At 42.0% G+C, this 18,430-nt stretch overlaps 1 long non-coding RNA gene across 1 annotated transcript; it reads left to right on the top strand.

Moving 5' to 3' along the window:
- Positions 1-3,208: 3,208 nt before the first annotated feature.
- Positions 3,209-18,111, top strand: LOC144588014 (uncharacterized). The gene is made up of 2 exons (XR_013543316.1): positions 3,209-3,290; positions 9,815-18,111. It is a non-coding gene; the product is annotated as an uncharacterized LOC144588014 (long non-coding RNA).
- The last annotated feature ends 319 nt before the right edge of the window (positions 18,112-18,430 follow it).

The following is an 18,430-nucleotide window of genomic DNA, read 5'->3' as shown; positions in this document are numbered from 1 at the left end:
GATCAAAAGTCGTGGGTAACGTGCCCCATGGTGTAATTATTGAATGAAGCCCTGCCACTGGTGTTGTTACTATCCTTGTGTAATCCATGGCAAAGAGTGCAATGGGACTTCAGAATATTGTATAAAATGTAGGAGCTAATAATTACTCAATGCTCCTGAGATTCCATTTCTCAAGGTGCCCCAACAGATTGATATATGGATGTGAAATGTTGATAAATAACTTGAACTAATGCTAGAAATTATAATCTTTTCAAGGACAACTCATGCACTGAAAGAGAAAGAGAGAGAGGGAGGCAGATATTACTTGTTATTTACATAGGAAACACTGATGCGTTCATTCACTCTATCCTGTAGAGTTACAACTTCATTATCTGTGACCGTATATTCAATATATCTTTCAGGGACACTTAAATTATTAAATAAAAATGAAATGTATGTATCTGGCTGATCAGTGTTCATTGGGAAAATTGCTTCAGTATCTTGTTTTGTTTTCAAATGGACAAAACAGGATTACATACTTTACGAACACTTTTTCTGTTAAGGGCTGAAAAACAGGTCCCCCACCCACCCCCTTAACGCTTCTAGAGTCAAACTCATTTTGGAAGATTCTTTGTCAGCAGTTACAGAAACATTTTGTAACAAGGGACTCTGATCTGTGTTTCTGATATGAATTAGTAATTATTTTTCCCTTGTCCTTGTGCATGAGCTAGCTGCCGAAACAGAAGAGATGCAAGCATTATAATTCCCCATTGTTACTTGCCAGTTCTAGCAGCAATAATTAATAATTATGTGGCATCAAGTTGGTTGTGACTTTGGCGACTTCCTCAAGTTAGGAATAAAGAATTCAGAAATGGCTTCTTACATCTTCCTTTGGGTGGCGCTATGGGACCATGCAGCTTGCCCATAGCCACACAGGTAGCAGGGAACGTAACTCCAACTCACCTGGCAATATCAGCTCTAGCAGTAAACTTAGGCCTATTTAGCTATTTGTTATCAGTGAGGGCAAAGTAGGGCTGTAATGGTCAAAGAAATACTCACACCTGGATTGATTCATGTAACTTTCAAATCAACAATGCTTGCTGCAGTGTTTTGGAGGTTACAGTGCTGAGATCTGAACATGATACCAATTGCTCTAGCAAAAGAAGGAAGTGCCAGAGCAGAAGGAAATTGACAGCTGAAGCCCCAGTGAAAGCCAAAACCTCTCCTGGAAATTGCTGAGCCTTGGGGATGGCTGATATCAACTTCACTGGATTCTAGTTATTCCCCTTCCACCTGACTGAGCATCCATTTAGTGACAAAGCATGAAAGAGGGAGGGTGCCATATTGCTCATGTTTTTATCTGATATGTTTATAAACAGGTGCTGTGTGTTCACTCATCCCACCGGCTGAGTTCTCCACTCACCAGCTGGCATGAACTGCTCTCCTGCTCTTCTTTGGGTATTCGTCCAGTCCCAACAGAGTGCCTGCTTCCTTCCTCCAGTGGCCACCCACTCAAAGGCAGCACTGCGGGAATCCTGCCCTGCCTTGCCTCCTCATCTGAGTGGGCAGTTGCTGGAGGAGGCAGAGGTTAGAAGCAGGCAGGACTGGACAAACACCCAAAGAGGAGGGGGACAGCAGCGCATGTCAGCTGATGTGTGGAAAATCCAGCTGAGATGGGGGAAGGGAACACATGGCATCTGTGGTGCTAGGTTGATAAAGCGGCATGAATCTCCTAATGAGGTTCATGCCCATCTCTGTTATAGACTGATTTTATTCTCAAACATAGGTTCTTAACCTGTTGTCTGCAGACTCCGGGGGGGGGGCAATGTTCTCAAAGAGGGCCTACAAAGGCTTGAAGAAATGTCATGATCTTTTGCAGTTAAGGAAGGAAGGAAGGAAGGAAGGAAGGAAGGAAGGAAGGAAGGAAGGAAGAAGCATGTTGGTAGAGGATTTGCCTACAAACCTAAGGTCTACTACATTCCCAAAGCTGATGAGGTCTGTAATGCTCCCCATTCCAGGTCAAAGCCCTTTAGTTTTCCACATTTCCAGGGTTTTTTTTTTTGTTTGGTTGGTTGGTTTGGTTGTTTTGTTTTGCCTTAATCTGGAAACACAAAAATACATAGAAATATTTAATGAAACCCTAAAACCATACAAACTACTTCAGGCCATGGTCCTAATTTGCATGGCAAATAATTGGATGCAGCATTCACTCATCCCTGATGTATATCAATCTATTGCACCTTTTGTTTGGAAAAACATGTGGCCTGTCTTGCAGTGTGTATGAGAGGAGTCTCAAAGTTTAAAAAAAAATCAATCAAACGTCCAAAATAAAATAAAATAAATAAAAGCCATTAAAACAGTAAAAAAAACCCCACTAACAATAAGTAAGTTAGCTATTTTCTCAAAGAGACAGACTGTCATCACATGAAAGGCTGAACACTAGGCCTCAACAAATATTTTTTGCTTTCGTATCACTAAAGAGACAAAACTTTCCGATTTGGCACACAACAAATTGAGAAAATTTCCAGTGATGTGGTGCCATCATTGTAAACTCTTACGGCCAGTTTTACCTCCAACAAAGGTGGCACTTGGACAATGGGAAACATTTATGCTTGAGCAACTTTCTAATGGTGCAGGTGTCATTTTGATATCCTGGCCCTTTGAGCTTTTAAAGATATGAACTGGCTCCCAGAACTGCATGAATCGGCTGATTTTTAGTCTGATTTTTAGTCTGATTTTTAGTTCTGATGTGTTTCGTCTTACGTTTCTTCAGTCCATCGATCTGCATTTTTTTAGAACTTTGAATTGACCTACATAAAACAGTTAAAATGCAATTTCTCTCTGTAATTTTTTTCTTTTAAAAGCTTTTAATGCTTCACTCTCTTCATGGGCCCTAGCATCTTTTAAAATATAATTTATTTTCAAATATGACATCTAAGTTGATTTTCTTTCAATAGCTTCTTTTGAAATGGCATTTTCATATGTTGAAACAGATCAGCTGTAACAGAGAGAAATAAATGGAATTAACCAGCTTAGTTAGTTTTTGGGGTACTAGGATGACAAGTCACTTTAAGTGCATAATGCATAATGTGTTTAGAAATAACTTGGTTACTTAAGCTGGTGCCTCACTGCATGGAAGAAAAGCCAAAGAAAGAGCACTCATTGACTCACAAGCTCTCCACTTCATCTTTTTGCTCAAGACAGGAGAGTTTAAGAAGCAAGGGCTGCAGCTGGATTCATTCTGCTCTTCATCCAAGGACATTGGTCCCTCAGAAGCAGGAGAAGTAGGAAGAAAAAGTCTCCAGCCCTTGGTATGTGCAGGCAAACTATGAGCAAGTAGAATAAGAAACTCTGAATTTCTCATTAGATCGGGGATAACTGTTTGAAGGCCAAAACATCTCAGGTGCAGCTGATGATGGTGTGGTAGATTCCCCCAAAGATCTGTCTTAGCCACTCATCCTTTCCACCTTTGAACTCATGTTAGGTACCAGCCATTCCTTCCTGCGCAGTGGCTTCTGCCATGTCCCTGTGCAACAAACCTGTTTCTACAATCAGTCCTCCCTGCAGGCTTGACCACTTAGCTTGTGAGGAGGAATGGAATGTGGGAATGTTGCCTTTCTCCTGTTTGAGAATGTTATGTGAAGACTGTTGTGCTCATATCTGGGTGAATAAAGGAGTGGGTGTTCCCTTATGGAGGAAATTGGGATCTAAAGCAGAATCCTTTGAAAACCTCACTCCTCCTTAACCCAAGTCTTAAATAATTTTGTGACGGCCCTGTGTTGATGGTTGTGACAAACCCAGACCTACTGGGATCTATCACACAGTTACTAAGCTGCCACCAACCATTCCCTATAATAAGTCACACAGACCAGGGATGGATTTTTAAACAACAAAAGAATAAGGTTTATTTTAAATACAAACAGGGTAAATAAAACAATCAGGTGAATAAAATAAAGTAACGTGGCTTATTCTCACACACACAAGCATACAGTTTGGTTCACCTAGAACCTTTAACTTAAAGCACAGACCCTGAACCCATCAGTTCTGGCTAACCAACAGACCCCTGAACCTTTCAGGCTGGTACTCTGACACACCGTAGTACCCTGTCAGACACCCAGACTCCCACAACAGCTTCTTCTTCCCCAGCTGCTGCTTCGTCCCAACCCAGTGTCTCACAGTCTGTCTCAGCATCTCCACTTCACCACACAGGCATCACATATTTATACAGTACAGCCCCTCCTCCTGATGTCCCGCCTTCCACTCCCCACAGGATGGAACTTTCCCTCCAAACCCATGACAGACAGGTAACATCAGTGCTGTTATGTAACACCTCCCCTCTTTAAAAGTTGTTTTGTAGGGGGAAAGCTAAAAGTGCTTTTCACCAAAAAAACAACCTGCATAAAATACACAACAACATTTATACATACCATATAATACTTACATATACTTACACTCCAAGTTAAACATAGCAAATAGGCATTTCAAACATTTACCATATGCATTACATCAATTTACCTTTATTAATACAAACCATATTCAAAACCAGGTACATTTAACTTTTTGTTCTCATTATATACATATATAGTCCATGTTCTTTCACCGTCTTCAGTCTTCAGGTCTTCTTGATAAGGCATCAGCAACACAGTTCACTGACCCTCTGACCACCTTCACTTCAAAGTCATAGTCCTGTAAGTTCAAAGCCCACCTCATAAGTTTGCTATTGTGGGTTTTCATCGTCTTTAACCATTGCAATGGTGAATGGTCAGTACACAGAACAAAATGTCTTCCCCAGATGTAAGGCTTGGCCTTCTGGATCGCGTAGACTATGGCCAAACACTCCTTCTCCACGGTTGCCAAATGTCTCTCACCTTTTTGAAGTTTCCTACTCAGGTAGGACACTGGATGCTGGTCACCATTCTCGTCCTCCTGGCACAGAACTGCTCCTACCCCGCTGTTAGACGCATCGGTGTAGATGATGAACTCTCGGTCGAAGTCTGGAGCCCGCAGCACAGGGTAGTTGATTAACGCCTCCTTCAACCTCTGGAACGCCGCCTCACAGTCGCTGGTCCACGGGATGCGGTCATCAGCCTTCTTCCTCGTCAGATCGGTCAGCGGAGCCGCAATCTCGCTAAACCTCGGGATGAACTTTCTGTAGTAGCCCACCAACCCAAGAAATGATTTGACTTTTCTCTTGGTGGTGGGTCTAGGCCAATCTCGAACAGCTTCTATTTTGGCCTCCAGGGGTTTTATCATTCCTCCCCCTACCATGTGACCTAAGTATTTTATTTCTGGGCTACCCAGCTGACACTTGCTGGCCTTTACTGTTAGCCCTGCTGCACTTAACCTCTGCAGCACTAACTCCAGGTGTATCAGGTGATCTTCCCAGGTATTACTGAAGATCCCTATGTCGTCAATGTAGGCCACTGTAAAGTCACTGAGCCCTGCCAAGGTCTGGTCCATCAGCCTTTGGAATGTGGCTGGTGCATTTCTGAGACCAAAGCTCAGGACTCGAAACTCATAGAGACCAAAAGGGCTGCAAAAGGCAGTCTTTTCTTGATCCCTGGGATCAATTCTTAATTGCCAATATCCCTTTACCAGGTCCAATGATGAGATGAACCGACAACCCCCTATGGTTTCAATCAGGTTGTCTAGCCTGGGCATTGGGTAGGCATCAGGAGTGGTTACACGGTTTAATTTCCTGTAATCGACACAAAACCTAATGCTCCCATCAGGCTTGTCCACAAGGACTATCGGAGAGGACCAAGGACTAGAAGAGGGGACGATTATGTTCTCCCTCAGCATTTCGTCCAGCTCCTTCCGCACCTTGTCCCTATAGGGTCCCGTTACTCGGTATGGGGATACTGCCTGCGGGGGTGCATCCCCTGTGTGGATCCGATGCATCACTCCCTTCACTATCCCCGGCTTGTTGGAAAACACCTGTTGATATTTACTAAGCAGCATTTTCAGTTCTTGCTGCTGGTCTTGGGTGAGTGCAGGACTGATCTTTACCTCCTCTGGGTTGTATTTTACTTCCCCTCTACCCTCCCAGAAGGGTAATTCAGCTTCCTCACTCTCAGCTGCTTTTATCGCGAATAAAACCCTCTGTTCCCCTCTGTAGTAGGGTTTTAGGGCATTCACGTGAACCACCCTCCTTGCTTGGTTCTCCTTTTGCTCTATTAGGTAGTTCAGGTCTGACATCTTGGAAATGACCCTATATGGTCCTGCCCATTTGAGCTGCAGCTTATTCTCTCTGCAGGGCCTAAGCCAAAGCACCTCCTCCCCTGGGTCAAAGTGCCTCTCTCTAGCTTTGCGGTCATACCATGTTTTCTGTTTGATCTGCGCTTGCAGGTTTTCTGCTGCCAGCTCTAGATTTCGCTTTAGGTCATTCATCAAGGTGTCTATGTAAGTCACAACGTCTTGTGGGTCATCCTGGGTGATCTGCTCCCAATTTTGTTTGATCAAATCAAGGGGCCCTTTCACCCTTCTCCCAAATAAAAGTTCGAATGGACTGAACCCGGTACTGGCTTGTGGCACTGATCGATAAGCAAACAAAAGGGATTGCAGCTTCTGGTCCCAATTGTTTGGATTCTCTGCCAAGTAAGCCCTTATCATGCGCATCAGAGTCCCATTGAACTTCTCAGTTAACCCATTACTTTCCGGATGATAGGCAGTGGTTTCCTTGTGCTTAATTCCACAGATTTGCCATAAGCGTTTCATGAGCTTTGACGTGAACGATGTGCCCAAATCTGTGATTATCTCTGAGGCAAATCCCATCCTGGACATGTACCCCACCAAAGCATCGGCCACTGTGTTAGTTTCGATGTTTGTCAAGGGTATGGCTTCAGGATACCTTGTGGCATGGTCCACAATTGTTAGTATGAACCTATTCCCCCTCTTTGTGGCCTTGGGCAAAGGTCCCACAATATCCACCCCTATGCATTTGAACGGAGTGTCAATCACAGGCAAAGGGCACAACTTTGCTTTGGTCCTGTCGCGGTTATTCCCCTGCCTTTGACACACATCACATTGTTTACAGAACTCCCTGATCTGCTTCCCTATGTCAGGCCAGTAGAAATTCTGTGTGATTCTCTGCTGTGTTTTGTTCACTCCTAAGTGTGCAGCAAACATGTCAGAGTGACCCCTTTGTAAGATCATGGGGCGATACTTTTCAGGTACCACTAGCTGACTCCTGATCCCATCTCCCCCTTTTGAGATATTCCTCAGGGTCTCTCTATACAGAATCCCCTTTTTCTCCAGAAATCTCACTGGGGTTTCAGGTGTTAGCTGGGCGTCAGTCACCTGTTCAAAACACTTTTGGAGAGTGGCGTCTGCCTTCTGCTCCTGTCCAAATCTGCTGTCTGTGGTTAAGGTTTCCACCACAGCTTCTGAACTCCCCTCTGCTTCCGTCTCTGGCTCATCATTACCCCCCTGAACTGTCCCTGTGGTGGCTTGTGAGCGTGTAATCACTAGCACCCGTTTCACATGTTCAGCCAGGTCATTTCCCACGAGCACGGCTGCTGGCAGAGTCGATGAAATTGCTAGGCGCCAAGCTCCCCTCCAGCCTTGAAAGTTGACAGGTACCTCAGCTACTGGCAGAGAGATTACCTGCCCCTCAATCCCTGCCACCTTCATGCTCTCATTTGGGATTATAAACTCCCTAGGGATGATATCTGGATGGCACAGGGTTACCTGGGAACAAGTGTCCCGCAGCCCCCTATACTGACGGTCAAGTATTCCTACGTCCACCCCTGCTGTCTCAAACAACTGAGAATCTGTTTTTATCAGCAAGCAGCGCTTTACCTCCACCAGAGGACCATTTTCCTCAGCCTGATCAGCAGAGGTAGCTGTTCCAGACTGAGTAGCTATGGCAACAGGCTCCCTCTGTGACACTGAGCCTTGCTCTTTCTGGACACAGAACACAGCTTTTGGCTTGGTCCCACTAGAATTCTGAGGCACCATTCCTTTTAGCTGCTTCAATTTCTCACACTCTGAGATCAGATGACCCTTTCCCTGACAGAAATAGCATTTTCTGGTGTATTTTGATTCTCTCTCCTCTTGTTTGGGTTTTCCCTCCAAAATCTGAGGTCTTAGTTTCATGTCTGAGGGCTTCCCTTCACCATGGGCCCCTCCCCCTTGCTGGCTTTTCCCTGTTATTCTCAAATCCAGCTCCTTTTGCTTGGCCTCAAACTCAGCCCTGATCTGTAAAATTTCTTCCTCAGCCCTAGCTTTTATCTCTTTTACTTTTTCTTCAGTCTTATCTCTGATTTCTTTTAAATTAATGTCTTTTTGCTGAGTATATTTTTCAAGATCTTGCTCACTTTGTCTGACCTGAGCCTCATACTTTTCCTTCTTTGACATTTCTTCCACTGATAAATTGTTAATAAACTTATTTAGGAACTTCAATTCCAATTGTACCAGTCTAATTTGGTGTTTCAGTTCCATCTCTTTTATCCTCATGGCCATTCCCCTTTTCTTGGCATCTGCCTCTGCCTGACAGATTTCAGCTCTTTCTTTTCTTCTGATTTCCATTTCCCTCACCCTCAGTTCATGCTGTTGGGCTAGGAGTATTTTTCTGAGTTCTGGGTTCTGCTCTCCTGTGCTGTCACCTTGCACTGAGCCAAATTCATCCTCAGAACCTTGGTCAATCTGGGGGTCTTTCACATCACTCATTTCTGCCATCTGGCTTCGAGTCAAGGGCATAATCCCCCCTCAGAACAGGCTGCTTTAAAAAGTCAAGCCTCAAAATAAAACGACCACTTTTTTCCTTCTTGCCTCAGAACCAGCTCTCCTAGAGATTGCTGCTGTTCTTCAGCACTAAATTTGCAACAGTATCGAGTCAGAGCCTACCCCCCTCTGCTGGGCCTCTCAGCTGGCAAGCTAGCTCACTGTTGCTACGCAGTTTTGCCTCAGCGTTTTCCCGCCAAAATCAGGCTGCCTCAGAGCACCTTAATCTAAGTCTTCCCAGTTGGCACGTTCTTCTACTAGCGCACCTCCCCGTGAGGTACACCTAGAAGATTACCTACGCGCCTCAGACTGTCCCTGACTAGACCCCCCTTGCTCTGGGCACACTTGCCAAGGCTTTGCTGGACCACTGGACAACTGGACCAGTCGTATCCCACACGCTGGACACCAATCAATGTGACAAACCCAGACCTACTGGGATCTATCACACAGTTACTAAGCTGCCACCAACCATTCCCTATAATAAGTCACACAGACCAGGGATGGATTTTTAAACAACAAAAGAATAAGGTTTATTTTAAATACAAACAGGGTAAATAAAACAATCAGGTGAATAAAATAAAGTAACGTGGCTTATTCTCACACACACAAGCATACAGTTTGGTTCACCTAGAACCTTTAACTTAAAGCACAGACCCTGAACCCATCAGTTCTGGCTAACCAACAGACCCCTGAACCTTTCAGGCTGGTACTCTGACACACCGTAGTACCCTGTCAGACACCCAGACTCCCACAACAGCTTCTTCTTCCCCAGCTGCTGCTTCGTCCCAACCCAGTGTCTCACAGTCTGTCTCAGCATCTCCACTTCACCACACAGGCATCACATATTTATACAGTACAGCCCCTCCTCCTGATGTCCCGCCTTCCACTCCCCATAGGATGGAACTTTCCCTCCAAACCCATGACAGACAGGTAACATCAGTGCTGTTATGTAACAATGGTGAACTGTTTAGTACTTTGTCAGCTGTTCTTAGTTCCACCTTCTTGTGAGTCATTTGACGTTAGTTAGACACTGGGGTTTGGGGTGCTTTGTTTTTGTATGCCTATTGGTTAATTACTATTTTTGTGTACCTGTGTTTTATTTCTTTTGTAGCTGCCCACAGTACTGGCTTGCCATCAGATGAGTGGAGCATGAGTTTAAACAAATGAACAAATGACTGAATGAATTAATGGGCAAGTGAGCAAACAAGCAAGCAAATTCCCAGTATGTCTGCTCATAGGTAATTCTTATTATACCCTATGGTGTCCTAGGACTGTAGTTTTAAGAGTGTCCTAATTACAGTTTTCCTCCCTGCACATAAAAATATGTAGAAATACATATTTTACTGAAAAAAGACATTGTTTTTAGAAAAATAAAATGGAAAGAAGACTATGCGTATTCTTGATAAATGAATAAACCTATACAAAAGAGTAAGAATACTGTATGATTTACTTCTGAGTAAATCTGTATTGGTCTGTGCTGGGGATGTGCACTCCTAGTCAACTGCAAACCTATGAACACCTTTTCTGGATGGACGTATTGAACAATGAAGGCGATATCTTGGTGTATGTGCAGAGACCTGGCTGTAACTGAATGTGCACAGACATTGGAGCCTTCGTTATTTAATTTACCTAGTTACAGTGAAGCATTAAAAGCTTTTAAAGGAAGGACCAATAAGGGGATAGCATATTTTGTTTCAAGATCATGATTCTTTTTCATTCTACAATAGATATGAAGTTCATCCCAAAATAAGGAAGGCTGGCCCTGATAATACTGCTGATATATATTGCTGATGCGAACCTTCTTCATTTATCTATTATGGAGCATGATGAGTGTTTTCCTTCACCCTCAAGGGCTTATTATACTTTAAATGATTGATATGGGGCCTTGGTATATTTATTGGCCTGGGATTACTCTCGATGCCATCCTCATTTGGTACCCAAAGAAACCCCAGCTCATGTAAACTTTATTCTGAGATCAAAGGGTTCAGCAAAGATTTCGTTGCCTGAGCTTCTGTGTTTCATATTTATTTAATTAAAGAGCTGCTTCTGAAAATCCTTTGCAGGAGGAACTTCAAGTTGGGAAGAAGTTCTGAAAGGGTGGAAACAATGACTAGGAGTTCAGTGGCACGGATTGGTTAAAGTTTTGCCGGAGTACAGAGTAGGTTATAGGAATTGTAAAGGGGTACAGTAAAGGCTTGTGCTCACCCACCACTAGAGGTGGGCATGATTTGGCACAATGGCAGTGTGGCGTCCGCCCTTGTGCCCCTTGCTTGACCTTCAAGCCTCAGAGCACACAAAGGCAAACACTCTCTTCTTTTACACTTGCTGCCACCAGGTGATCTCTAAATCACCATTAATTCAGAAAGATTCAGGTCCACACTTCAAGTTTTTTTAAATAAAACGTTTATTGATTACAGAGATTCATAAATCTTCAGTAGCTAATCACATCTTAATTTTCCCAATTACACACTCTATTACTCTGTCTGGCTTTTCTCTCCTGCCTGACTCTGACATTTCCCTCACTGACTCCATTCTCCTTGACTCTCTGACCCCACCTCTTATAGCAGGTTGCTCACAGGGCACGCGTAGTAGAGATTCCTTTGTTTGCCCCTAGATACATGGTCCTTATCACTTATTGTGAAGTATGGAATGCATAACATGTCTTCCATCACTTAGTGGACAGGTTTGGAATCTGCTTTGCTCAGGAGGGTCTTCATACCAGGGTCTTCTTAATCCCCTTGACTCTACTCCCAGTGGCAGAAGGTTTTTGTCAATTTAGTTCAGAATGTTAACAGTTCAAAAGTTGAATCTCTCACAATGAGGGCTTCTAGCTAGAAATACAACGTCCCATAGTTCCTCTGGTTCTGTTGGTCTCCATCTTTGTGTCCTAACTCTCTCTCTCTCTCTCTGGTTCTTCACCTGATCCAGGCCAAACATACACACACATCACACTGGTCCTATTTCTCTCAAACTAATATTCTTAACTGAAGTCCCTGACTCTAACTCATATCCCTAACTCCAACTCTAACTCTAAGTGATCTTTAACTGTCTTCCACTCTTCTTATATTTCCTTAGTTCCACCCTCCTGTACAACCATTGGCTCCTGAATCAGGGTTCCATTGTGATGGACAGGAGTGGTTACTGACCTGTATGTCATTGGGGGAGGAAGCAAAATGAAATATAGTGGTGCCCCGCATGACAACAATAATCCATTCCGGGAAAATTGCTGTTAAGCGAAATTGTCATCATGCAAAAAGCCTTTCCCCATTGGAATGCATTGAAACTCGTTTAATGCATTCCAATGGTGAAATTACCTCGCCATCCAGCAAAGATCGCCCATAGGGGAAGCCCTTTTCCGAGTGCCGACCAGCTGTTAAAATGGCTGCCCTGTGAAGCATGGGTCCAGAAAACACAGGGCAGCCATTTTGCGGAGCCAGAAAAATCGTTGTCTTGCGAACAAACGGTTCATGAAGCACAGACCTAATCGACGTCCAGCGGAATTTCCCCATAGGAATGACTGTTTTGCGAATCGCTATAGTGATTGCAAAAAGTCACCGTTCTGCAGATTCGTCGTGCAGCAGAGTCATCATCTAGCGAGGTACCACTGTGCCAATGATGAAAACGTTTGGCATTTTGATTCACCTCATGAAAGCAAGGTTTCTAGAACCACCCACACAATGAACCATGAACTGGCCTGGTTCATGGTTTTTTTGGTTCATTGTGTGCCCACCTCTTCCCACCACTTTAGTGCATTAAGTGGGCTGGATTCTATTATGAAAAAATTAAATGATACATTTTCTGAATGAGATACTTTCCTTACCCTACCTACTCCATGTTTTTTTGAGTTAGCAGCTTTTAAAGAGTAGATATACCTAGGATTGCACTGTAGCAATAAACCTTAAAGGCCAGATGTACAGATTTTGTGAAGGAAATTCTACAAAAAGGAAAGTCTATGTGTAGTACTAAGTATTGGTATGATATGTAGCAATATGGTAGGAAGAAATTGTGGAAATCCACAACCTGTAATAACAATTGCTTTAGTGAGCCAGTATCAGTATTTGAAGCCTCGCCAAATATTACTTTTTGCTGCATATGGACATATTTTATTTTGCGCCTCTGATGATATTGCTATTAGTACAATATTCTTTGTATTTATCAATGCAGAGTTTTGTAGCAAAGGCCCATTTTATTTGACATTTTAAGCCATGCATTTGAGGGAATTTCTGGCATTTTTCCAAATCTTGCAATGACTACACTCTAGAAACTAATGAGTCAAGTAGTGTAAATTGAGAGGTGAAGTATTACTATTTCAGATGAAACAGAGGTGATTGAGAACATTTGAAATTGAGAAGGCTTTTATTCTGATGGAACAAAAACAACAAAGGGTGGTAAGACATTTCTCTTGACCTTAAGCTTGCCATCCTTAAACAAAGGAACTACAAGCAGGAGATCTCATCCAGTGCTACATTGCACCTCATCAAGATCCAACAAGTGAGTGGGAGAAAAGGACAAAATATTGTAGAACTTTGAAGACAAACAGATCTTATTCAGTAAAATTTTTGGTGAATCATAATTCAGTGCTTCAAACAGTTTAGAAGTTGGTCCATGAACACTTAATCAAGAAGTTCAGTTCTCTTCCATTTTTGTCTGCATAGATTTCCCCAATACGGTGATTATTTATTCTGCAACAGTCAGATGATTCAATCATCACCAATTACTTCTGTTGTAAATAATCACTATTTTAATGCTTTAACTGAATTGTCACTGGCTGTATTTTTTACATTTCCAGTTATTCCCAACATGTGCCATTCTATTTATATATTTTTTCATGTGTACTCATCTCTGTATGTGCCTGTCTGAGAACTGATCACAAATAAATAAATAAATAAATAAATAAATAAATAAATAAATAAATAAATAAATAAATAAATAAATAAATAAATAAATAAATATTAGTCTTACAGTACCACAAGACTGTTCTCTTGCTACAATAGATCTTTGTATTTTGTTAGTTTTTTTCAATTCTTTATTTTAAACTTTGGCATCCCCTGGAATTGCAATGCCAACAATCCAGATACAATATTTCTCTTTCTATTACAACTATGTCTGGTGTGTTATGTTCAAGGTGTGTATAAGTTTGGATCTGGAAATCCCACAAGATCTTGACTTCAACATTTTCTGACACCACCCCTGGTTATTATGGTAGCTGTGCCATACATGAGCTGGTTTATTTCCTTTAGTGTGTTGGTTGGGATTGTTCTGATTTCTACATTTCCATCTGTCACTAGATCATGATCTTTTACTGGTTTACTTAGTAATTGGGACAAAATGGGGAGCCTTTGGCTTTCTATGTTTTGGCAATACAGGTTACTATTTTTTCCCTTAGTAAAGTCTGTCATTCTGTTGTCATCCTCACCATCATCAACTCTTCATAGGCATCCTTCAGTCTCGAGAGACTATGGTAACGTGCTCTATATGGAGGACTTGGAACACCATCTAGTGTGGCTGAGAAGGCCAATTCGAGAGTGACAATCCCGTACACAATAAGGACAAATACAATCTGTCCCCTGTCCCATCCAAAATTATAATGTAAAATATTATGAAAGCCAGACATTTTAAAGGTTTTTAGCTTTGCCTGCTGGACAGAAGACATTAGGATAAAAAGGAGGACATGTCCTCCTTTTGCCAAATGTCTGGCAACCCTATGTCCACACTGAAGACAAATACTACCTGTCCCCTGTCCATCTCCCTGATTTTGCTGCTTCTGGGACTGCCTCTTTGCCTCGGCCTGCTGGATAAGTGTCTCTTCAAATTGGGAGAGGCCGTGATGTACCGCCTGCCTCCAGATAATGCAGAGATTTAATTGTATTGTTGTTGTATTCTTGTTTGGAAATGAGTATTGTTAATACTATAAGGATGACTCTATAATTCACTTGGAACATACCCTTCAAAATATTTGAGTCTCTACTAATAAGCTGTAAGAAAATGCATATGGCTGCAATCTTATCCACACTTAGCAGTATCTTAAACATTAAGTAAACAGTTATCTCTATTATTAGCACTTGTATCTTCTAGTAACAGGATTTTGTTCTAATGTTCACCCCCCAATGCCCAATCTCAAAAAGCAAGATAATGAGCTGATGAGGTGTGAAAAAGCAAATGTGAGGACAAACAGGTGTCTTTTTACCCCTTAAAGTAATTCAGTTCTCATTGCAAGCAAAATGGATGGTATATCAGAGTAGGGCTGACTTCTAAGCTAAATACTTTCCCCTACTCAGAAAAAAACAGATGGGACATAGTTAATAAGTTTTATGTAGGTCTACAACTTCATTATCACTTCATTCTTTAACTTCCCAGTTTCCAATAGTGCAAATCCAAAATCAAGAGCACAGGTCCCATGTGGTCACCTCTTCTAAGCTCCAAAAATGAGACCTCAGTCCTGAAGTCTTACTGTCTATTGACAGTCAGACTCTGGTCAGCCTATTCTCTTCCCCTAGGCCCCAAGATTTTAGGATGCATTCGTCCCCATGTATATTCCCCACTCCAAACCCTAAATCACAGGATCTGAAGTGTTGAGCCAGTAAATGCCTTTGCATTCCCAGGTGACCAACACTACCCCTCCCACTCTGCATTAACCATTTAGTTTGACTCCCTATTTAATATAGGCACCATCTCCCAGTCTGCCCAAACAGACCCTGAGGACAGTCAGTATGGGACAGGTAAAAGAGAGCTCTCCCATCTTTTGTTCAATGCACGAATCAAGTGACACAAGCAAAATTCTTTTCCAGCTGCTAAGTAACTGGGGGCATTGGACCCTGAGGGAGGGCATGTGGGATGGGCTGAAAAGCTTCCGAAGAAACTAAAGCAGAGGCAGGGAGGTCTCTTTAAGCTCTCACCTCCCTCCCCAACCTCACCAAACAAATGCTGAACCTGCTCTTATGCAACAGACTCCTTCCCTCCTCTAGTCAGAAAGCAACATGGCCCTGCCCCTATGGCTACCCACAAGGATGACACAAAGATTTAGGCCTCCATTAAATTGCATTGTAATACAGTCTTCCTTCAAAACATTTTTGCCAAGGAAAAAATCAGAGTGACATTCTTGAATATATGAAGAAGTTTTGCTTTTTCAAGTTCTAGTGCAATTTGCTAGAATGTTTATCTAGGCAGCATCTGAAAGTAATCCTTTGTTTTAAAGAGAAGACCTCTGGGACTCAAATCAGTGTTCTTGCTGGGTTCTGGGGCTTCCTCAGATTTATTGTCAAAGCTGTTTTTAAAAACAAAGGGGAAAAAAACAAAATACAAAACAATGTGGTTCTTCAGCTACTTTTGTGAGGCTGGATACAACATCTTCTGTGTGGCAAAATTAAACAGAAAATCCAGAGAAAACAATTGTTTGTAACCAGAGACAGCTGTAATGTTTTGCCTGGTGGCAAGTAAGGACACAGACTGTGAACAGAAGTGGCAGCTGGCTTACAGCAAGAAAGTAATTTGTGCATCAGATCTACTGGGGACTGGGAGAGGAAAGACATTTTCTAGTGAAGTCTACCTACATATTCCTTTTTACCTCCCCTTTCTCTCAAGGGAGGAATCTTACTAATCCTTGCTTTTGTACTTTGGGTTTTTCCGATGTGAAACAATATTGTATTAGAAGGGATTGTTCTGAACAAAAATAAGATGTACACTGAAAATTGGCTATTCAAGTAGGCCTTCCCTCCAGTCAATTAAGTGATGCCTATTTCTTTTTCTTTTTCTTTCTTTCTCATTGAGTTATGCTATCTTGGTACATCTTGCTTGAAATTAATTGTTATAATTGTAATTTTATAACTTTATATATGTTCTATTGCCGTGTTTTTAATCTATGTAAACAGCCCCGAGTAGACATTGTCTAGAGGGGCAGGGTAAAAATCAAATCAATCAATCAATCAATCAATCAATCAATCAATCAATCAATCAATGTCAGTCTAGCTTTCTTTGCTAGACTGGCATTGCAAAACTCAATTCAGCTTTCAAAACTTACTCCACCAATTGCATTTTTCTCTATTACCCAAACATTTCTTTGTATTTAAACCAAGAAAAGTGAAAGCAATTTAATTTTAAGCCATTTTTTTAAAAAGGAAAAAGTAGGCAAAAATTTTATTGCTAGTCAAGATCATATACCAAAGATTATAAGAACAGCCAGAAAGAAAGATAGAAAGATTGTACTGTGTCTATATAACAGAAACTGTTAGTGTTTACCTTGATCCTTTTTAATTATAACCACATATAATCTAGTACCAATAACTGTTATGCTATCTCCTGTCAGGGCAGTTCTGACTTAAAGTCGGAGTTCCAGTGTGTGTTCGATATTCAAGGAGTAGCTTTATATCCTCCCAGTGAGTTTGCACAGCCAAGCAGTGATATGAACCCAGGTCTCCTGAGTCCTAGTCCAACATTCTGTCCACTACATGAGTGGTTCTCAGCCTTGGGTCCCCAGATATGCTTGTACAGCAACTCCCAGAAATCCTGGCCAGCACAGCTAGTGGTGAAGGCTTCTTGGAGTTGTAGTCCAAGGACACCTGGGAAATCAGAGCACTGCACTACACCAGGTCCCACAATTAATGAGATCTCAAAACAATTGTGGCTAACCTTTTATTCAACCAATAAGGAGATTGTGTCAATAGTTCATTTAATATATACAAAATGTTAGTGTGTTTTCATTTACTTTTGCTTTGTCTGCTTGGAGTAAAAACTGGGATTGAAAAGATACTTTGGAGGGGAGTAGAAACCAAATTGTAATGTATCCATCCCCATGCCTAATTTTAATCTTTAGCTGCTAATAACCCAGTTCAGTGAAATGGCACTGTAGCGCCTTTGGCTGCTCAATCATGCAGTTAAGCACAAGCTTCAGTGGGACTCCAGAAAGTACTTCAAATTCAGCACAGTGTGCTGTTAGAAATAAGAACATAGTATGTTGCTAAACGGAACACTGCTACATACCACAGTGCACTGAGAGAGAAACGGCCAGATAACCCACTTGGACAGTGATGGTGAACCTTTTTGAGCCCAAGTGCCCAAACTGCAACACAAAATCAACTTATTTATTTCAAAGGGCCAATACTGCAATTAAAACCTGAATGCTGAGGTTTTAATTTAGAAAAAACAACTGCTCCTGCACTGCAAGGGTTAAATGCTTGTTTTCCCCCTCCCCATGGGTGGTATTAACAAATAAATACTTACTGGTGGGGCAAATCTGCCTTCCAGTGGGAGGGAGTTCCAAAGGCCGGGAGAGTCTTTGAAAAACAGATGAATCTTTGATAGTGCAGGGATGGTGTTAAAATACTCGTACGTGTTTCAAACACTTAGGTTGTTTTCTTCATGGGCTCCTCATAATATCTTTTTCATGGCAAGGCAAGAAAAAATGTCCAAAAAGAGGCAAAAAAGGTGTCAAAAGCTTCATTGTGTGACTGTGCCCATCCTTATTCATTTATTACTTTCATTTTTTTTCCCTTAGCTCAGGGCTTAGGAAAGTTCCTTTTGTTGCAAATGCTGGAAGATAACTTTTTTTGGAGCACCAGCCTAGAATCCTGTCAGAAGGCCAACATGGGGAGATTTAACAATCAGAGGTATTGGTCACAGGAGAGACATTAATAGGCAACAACTTAAAAAACATGCAAAATGCAAGCTTTTGTGGATGAATCACATGATCAGAGGGACTGTTGACATCATCTTCAGGATTCAGCCAATCCTG

The sequence above is a fragment of the Pogona vitticeps genome, chromosome 3 (assembly GCF_051106095.1).
Source record: "Pogona vitticeps strain Pit_001003342236 chromosome 3, PviZW2.1, whole genome shotgun sequence".
Classification (NCBI taxonomy): domain Eukaryota; kingdom Metazoa; phylum Chordata; class Lepidosauria; order Squamata; family Agamidae; genus Pogona; species Pogona vitticeps.
Note: the sequence above shows the minus strand (reverse complement) of the source record. Positions and strands in the feature narration are given on the sequence as shown.